The sequence below is a fragment of the Sciurus carolinensis genome, unplaced genomic scaffold (assembly GCF_902686445.1).
Source record: "Sciurus carolinensis unplaced genomic scaffold, mSciCar1.2, whole genome shotgun sequence".
In the NCBI taxonomy this organism is placed as follows: Eukaryota; Metazoa; Chordata; class Mammalia; order Rodentia; family Sciuridae; genus Sciurus; species Sciurus carolinensis.
In genome coordinates, this window is record NW_025920230.1 from 41,060 (window position 1) to 48,534 (window position 7,475).

At 39.4% G+C, this 7,475-nt stretch overlaps 1 non-coding gene across 1 annotated transcript; it reads left to right on the forward strand.

Moving 5' to 3' along the window:
* The first annotated feature begins 4,582 nt into the window (after nucleotides 1–4,582).
* LOC124975251 (U6 spliceosomal RNA) lies at nucleotides 4,583–4,685 on the forward strand. Its single transcript, XR_007106877.1, has one exon. It is a non-coding gene; the product is annotated as a U6 spliceosomal RNA (small nuclear RNA).
* Nucleotides 4,686–7,475: the final 2,790 nt, after the last annotated feature.

The window sequence follows — 7,475 nt, forward strand, 5'->3', positions numbered from 1 at the left end:
TTCCCTCCTGATGTCTTCTGTTATCCATTCATCGTATAATAGTGTATTATTTAGTCTCCAAGTATTGGAGAAGTTTCTGTTTTTTATTCTGTCATTTATTTCTAATTTCAATCCATTATGATCTGATAGAGTACAAGGTAGTATCTCTATCTTCTTGTATTTGCTAACAGTAGTTTTTGGCATAAAATATGGTCTATTTTAGAGAAGGATCCATGTGCTGTTGAGAAGAAAGTGTATTAGTTCTTTATTGGATGGTATATTCTATATATGTCTGTTAAGTCTAAATTGCTGATTGTGTTGTTGAGATCTATAGTTTCTTTATTCAATTTTTGTTTGGACGATCTATCCAGTGGTGAGAGAGGTGTGTTAAAATCGCCTAGTATGATTGTGTTGTGGTCTATTTGAATTCTGTAATTGAGAGGATTTGTTTGACGTACGTGGATGAGCCAATGTTCGGGGCATAGATATTTATGATTGTTATGTCTTGCTGATTTATGCTTCCCTTAAGCAGCATGTAATGTCCTTCTTTATCCCTTCTGACTAGTTTTGGTTTGAAGTCCACATTATCTGAGATGAGGATGGATACTCCAGCTTTTTTGCTGTGTCCGTGTGCATGGTATGTTTTTCCCCATCCTTTCACCTTTAGTCTATGGGTGTCTCTTTCTATGAGGTGAGTCTCTTGCAGGCAGCATATTTTTGGATTTTTCTTTTTAATCCAATCTGCCAGTCTGTGTCTTTTGATTGATGAATTCAGGCCATTAACATTCAGGGTTATTATTGTGATATGATTTGTATTCCCAGTCAATTGACTCATATTTGTTTTTGGCATGATTTGGTTTCTCCTTTATTTGGCTATTCCTTTAGGCTAGCGCCTCCTGTTGCTGATTTGCATCATTGTTTTTCATCTCTTCCTCATGGAATATTTTGCTGAGAATGTTCTGTAATGCTGGCTTTCTTTTTGTAAATTCCTTTAGCTTTTGTTTATCATGGAAGGATCTTATTTCATCGTCAAATTTGAAGGTAAGTTTTGCTGGGTATAAGATTCTTGGTTGGCATCCGTTTTCTTTCAGGGCTTGGTAAATGTTGTTCTAGGCCCTTCTGGCTTTTAGGGTCTGGATTGAAAAATCTGCTGATATTCTTATTGGTTTCCCTCTGAATGTAATTTGATTCTTTTCTCTCGCGGCCTTTAAAATTCTGTCTTTATTTTGTATGTTAGGTATTTTCATAATAATGTGCCTTGGTGTGGGTCTGTTGTAATTTTGTATGTTTGGAGTTCTATAAGCCTCTTGTATTTGGTTTTCCATTTCATTCTTCAGATTTGGGAAATTTTCTGATATTATTTCATTGAATAGATTGTTCATTCCTTTGGTTTGTTTCTCTAAGCCTTCCTCAATCCCAATAATTCTTAAATTTGGCCTTTTCATGATATCTCATAATTCTTGTAGATTCTGTTCATGATTTCTTACCATCTTTTCTGTTTGGCCAACTTTGCTTTCAAGATTAAATAATTTGTCTTCAATGTCTGAGGTTCTGTCTTCCAGGTGCTCCATTCTATTGGTTATGCTTTCTATGGAGTTTTTAACTTGGTTTATTGTTTCCTTCATTTCAAGGATTTCAGTTTGGTTTTTTTTCAGTCTCTCTAACTCTATTGAAATGATCTCTTGCTTCCCGTATTTGGTCTTTTAACTGTTGATTGGTGCAATCATTTAATGCCTGCATTTGCTCTTTCATCTCCTCCTTCAATGCCTGCATTTGCTCTTTCATCTCCTCATTAGCTTCCCTGATCGTTTTAATTACGTACATTCTGAACTCCCTTTCTGACATTTCTTCTGCTGTGCTGTCATTGGGTTTTATTGATGTAGTATCTAGGTTTGTTTGGGACATTTTCTTCCCTTGTTTTCTCATATTGGTCAGTTGTCAGTGGGACCCTGAGATATTGCAGTTTTCCGCTATTGGCTTATAGTGTCCCGGTAGATTTCCAGTGTATCACCTCCCAGCCTTCAGTAGCCTGATGTCTTGGAGGAATCTGATAAAGCAGCGTATCCAAAGAAAACTGCCCCTAGCCCCCTACTGGTTCCACGATTTGTAACTGGCTCTGTGCTGAAGTGCTCTCACTGTGGGCCTGCACCGTGCAGCTGGCCGTGTGGGAGGAGCTCACTGCCGGAGTGTGGAAGGCTACCTTGGGAAGACTCTAGCTTCCCTTCCCGGCTCCAATAAGCCACCTCTATCTGGGCCTGCCCCCCGGGCCGAGCTTTACCCAGTGGGCAGACTCACCCGTGGCTCTATATCAGTCCGAGTCTCTCAATTCCTCCCCTTCTTAACTCCTGGGTTCTTGAGCGACAGGGGGTGCAGTCTCCCTCTAGGCCGCCACCTTGGATCAACCCGAGAAGAGAGCCTGCAGCCGGAGTGGGCAGAGCCACCTGAAGATGTGTCTGGCTGCCCTGCCCTGATCCCAGTGGCTGTTTGCGGATCGAGGCTCTCCGTTGGTTCGGGGGCTTGTGGCTGGTTCTATGTAGAAAGTCTCTCACTGGGCGGTCAGCTCTGAGAGGCTAGCCTTGAACGGCACCTCCCACCGCAGGGGTCCAGACTTGTTTTTAAAGTTTTAAAAAACTAAGATGGCAGTATATGTGGGAAATATACCTTTTAGCTTCTCTGTGGCTCAGAATTGAAGTAGCTGAAGAACAGCTATACAACCAGGCAAGTGACTGAGGGAGTTCACTGTTAGAGAGACATGAAGAGACCCAGAAAGTCTGGTCTTTGTCATAGAGGTCAAGAAAGGATACATCAGCACTCTGCCTGATGGCAGTGACAAATGCAAGGCCTGGCAGGCAGGCATTGTGGGGTATTACACAAAGGAAAAGAGAAAAATATAGTGGTCATATTTTGCAAAAAAACAGCTATAGAGCAGAAAGGCAGTCTGAACTTAACTCATAAGTAATCCATATTTCTCAACTTGTGAGCAGAGGCCTATGGCAGAGAGCCATCTTGTGGAGGTTGCAACTGAGTTCACTGCTGTGAAAACCCTAGAGTGCCTATCATGTGGCCCAGGGTGACCCTGGTGGAATGCTATTGAAATATGCACAGAGAAGATTATACACAATGAGATACAAAAGGGAGTGCAGCCTGCTTTCCTTTTGAGTATGTTAGTGAGGACAAACAGTTGAAGAGGTTGGGAGATTGAATGGGAACAAGTGATTGCTTGTAAGAACTGTACCTTGAAAGGCCACAGTTGTGTGAGTGTATGGCACAGGATCTGATGTAAATCCCATCCCCACCACCTGAGATGTTTGTTCACTCCATCCTATAAGTAGAAATACTGGTAAGTTCCCAAGATCCAGACACAGCCAGGCTGTAGGGGTATGTCTATCTGATCTGTCCAGAGTAGACTTCAGCCAAGAAAATAGCCCGTGCAGACCTTGGTTTCTGATGCTCAAACTTTCCACTTAGAACTCCAAAAATCAGCAGCACTGTTAGTGCCTTAATCTAATCTGTCAAGAGTAAGCTCAAGACAATGGTACTTTCCTCATTCTATGCTACCAAGTGCTAATGAGCAGCAGGAAAGCTGAGAACCATTTAAGTCAGTTTTAGTCCCTGACTACTCCATCTGAGGGCATGTCAAGTGACCCAAAAGGAGAAGAGTTAATAGCCCCCAACCCTTCTTTTTTCCATTGGATGAATAGCTCAAGAAAACATGGAAACAAGTGTAGATTGGTATAGATAGTGAGTCTGCTCTTATCTACAGGCTTGATGACCTTCATACTAACAACCTGAGCCTATTCTAATTACCACATATGCCTGCCTCTCCTCCTGCCCCCTGGCCTCCATGCTCACTGACATCATTTTATGCTCAATGATGAGCTACAACCCTTTTCCTCCTTCAATAGACATGGATAAAGTTTCCCCCTCATGTCACACCCCTATATTGTGGGTCATGATGTGCACAAAATGTTCCTTGCAGGATTGTTGTGAAAAGGAAAATAAAGAATGAATTAGAAATTCATTGGCTTTGTCTAGGGCTGTTTTTTCTGCATAGAATTTCAGAGACTTAGATCCATAGAGGATCTAGAGTGTACCTAAAAAGGGTTCCTCCAGTGCTGAAGAAATAGGTCATTTTGTAGAGCACTTGCCTAGCATGCTGAAGGACTGTGGTTTGAATCCCATGTGGCTTAGGGAAAAAGAAATAAAAATAAAAAAGTTCTTTTGAATATGCCAACCCTCCCTAGTCTCAACTTTTTCTCCTCTTTTCATCAACTGAATTGGCACATTTGAAAAAGTACAAGTTGGACATGCAAACCTTTTCCAATCAGACTTTCAGCATGGAACTGTGGTCAAAATTAGCAGTGATTCCCAGGTCACCTGCATTTCTTAAGAGGAGGTGTTCCTTGATGTGAGTCAACTCACAGGAATTCATAGCTTAGCTCCTTCTGATGAGTGTGCTCATGGGTTTATATCATCATCAATTTCATTAAGAAGACAATACTCACCAGTTTGCAATGACAGGAATCAACTACTCAGTTGCTAAGATCCAGTACATCTGTGGTATAGTGTTTTTGTTTTGATCCTGCACAAAACCTTTATACAAGTGCTTAATTTGGCAGCATGTATACTAAAATTGGAATGTTACAGAGATTAGCATGACTCTGTGCAAGAGTGACACACAAATTCATGAAGCATTCCATATTTTTAATCAGTTAATGAAAAGATGAAAATGCATGCTTTTTATCTTCACTTTACCAAAGCATTAAAATAAAGATATTTCTCAAATCAAATCCACCACCAAAAATTTGTACAGTTCTGGGATTTCATAAATAAAAGCCAGAGATATTACTTTAACCACTGAATCAAATTACTACTTATCCCAGTTTATTAAGATCCATTATTTGTGTGTGAGTGTGTGTGTGTCTGTTGTGTTGCATGTGCTGGGGGGCCACACCTCAGTCATTGCACCTGTGAAGCAAGCATTCTACCACTGAGCTCTACCCTCAGCCCCAAGACCAATTTTAAGTAAGTAATTCAAACCCTGCTAACATAAACCATTTCTGCCTGCTATTTGGAGAACTAAAGGAAAAACATACCAGTTATCAATTTTGTCTATAAAGATGAAAGCATTCATATGAGAAAGATATTGAATTATCTGTTTTCCCCTAATGGTCAATGTGAGAAAATTCTATTTTAAAAATTAACAACTGCTTTAGTATAGAAGAAAATGAATAGTAAACTACCTCTCTGAAATTGTAAATCCTTCCTAACTACAAAGATACTAACAATAAACACTTGGTTCTTAAAAGACGCCTAGGATAGAATGAACGAACATCTCTTCCTGTATCATTTTTAAACTTTAAATTTTTGTACTCTGTAACTGAGTTGCTAAGGAGTACACATAGAGGGACTACAATTTCTTCTGTTCCAAAGCTTATATAGTGAACTTTAAGATGAAGAGGAAAGTAAAGATGGTATTCATTATTGACCTTAAACCAAAGGAATTACTCTTAACCCATCTTCTGAATCTCCTCATGACATGTACAGAAATAGGCAGCAAGTTTTGTCATAAGAGAACAAGGATAACACCATATATTTGGCAGGACTTTTTGACCTCAGGTCTTCTGTAAATCATTTGATGAATACTTAGCCCTCAGAACAATGTAATAGAACTACTTTGGACTCAAGATGCTGTTTATTCATTTATTAGGCTATTATAGAAAGAGCCCCAAGGTCCCCAAGAATCAAACTAGCACTGGGTGAGAGTTTGTCAATATAACATGGCCTGTTTGGCAAGAAAGGCCCAGAATTAAGGAGACTTTCTAAGGAACTGGGTGAGTGATAGTAGCTAGTGGCAGAAAAGTCTGTCATTGTGAGTTCCCCAAGCTTGTAGAGCAGTACATTAGTTTTGGTTAAAACATGCTGCTTAAAGTGAAATAGAGGAAATATAAGAGAACCTCTGTTTTGTAAATGTTTGGGTAAATGGAACAAGTAGGTAAAGTGCTGGTTTTAACCCAATGAGAATGTCTGATGACCACCATGTGCAATTCCAGCAATGTAGTCATTTCCAAGTTGATGTTTTGATGCAGAGAACTGACTTCTCTTGTGCTTTTGCAGGTATAAAGGGGTCAGTATGGAGTTCAAAGGACATAAATCTTGCCTAGTTACCAGGACAACCTGGCCATTGAGACCCAGGGTGGCCCAGAAAAGCATGAAGTAACTGGCTGGGTGCTGGTGAGTACCAAGAGCTGACAAGAATTTTTTTCTTAGTATTAGACACACACAGACCTGGAAAAGGTACACAATGTCCTGCCAGCCTGAAAGTACTTCCTTTTCCACATCTCTTTGGAACAGTCTGACCAAATAGTCACTGGTCCCATTCAAAGGGAACTAAAGGAAGTGAAATTGGATGTTTTAGAAACAACCAATGAATTAATAAGAACTCAATTTTTTTCCCTAAAAGTTCAAAGCAAAATTCTCATGGGAAACTAAATGATCTAAGCATTATTTTGATTAGTGATTAATAAATATTTTATTTGACCTTTGATAATTAGATATTACTCAGAAAATATCACCTATCAAGGTTTCCCTCAAACTGGCATGTGCACCTATCCAGTTTTTAACTTCAACAATATTTAAAAACTTAACCACAAGGGCTAGAGTTGTAGCTCAGTGGTAGAGCACTTGCCTAGCATGTTGTCAAACACTGGGTTTTGATCCTCAGCACCACATAAAATAAATAAATAAATAAATAAATAAATATATTGTGTCTATATAAAAAATTAAATTAAAAAAGTTACCTGTGACATTTCCTCAGAGTATGAATCCTCTCAACAGACAGTAAGTCTCCCAGTACAGAATTTGCACTACTTCTAGCAGTGTCTCTGTAGAAATCCCTTAGTCATCTTAGGAAATTATGATGTCATGGAAACTACTAGGGAAAAAATAAAAGATTGCCAGAGGAAATAAAGATGCTTCTTTACTCCACAGTTCTCCCCCCTAAGTAAGGAAGATGCTGGAGAATATGAGTGCCATGCATCCAATTCCCAAGGACAAGCTTCTGCTTCAGAAAAAATTACAGTGGTTGATGCTTTACATGAAATACCAGTGAAAAAGGTATGTAATCAATCTCACAGCCTCTCAAAACAATGACTAGTGCTTTTGCTTAATAAACTGAACCAAGAATCAAAGCACCAAAAACAACTATTAATAAAAATTTGGTAAAGTCAGGAATCCCCAAGGGCATTAAGTATGCCATAAAATTGTAGATTACATGGTTCCAAATGAGTATTTGGATGGCTGACAAAGGCCAATGTTATGATTTAGAGGCTTTCAACTTATGTTTCATGTAGAGTCAAAACTCAAACCTGGGGCTGGGGAGATAGCTCAGTCGGTAGAGTGCTTGCCTTGCATGTACAAGGCCCTGGGCTCGATCCCCAGCACTGCAAAAAAAAACAAAAAAAACAAAAAAAAAAAAAACTCAAACCTGACTGGAA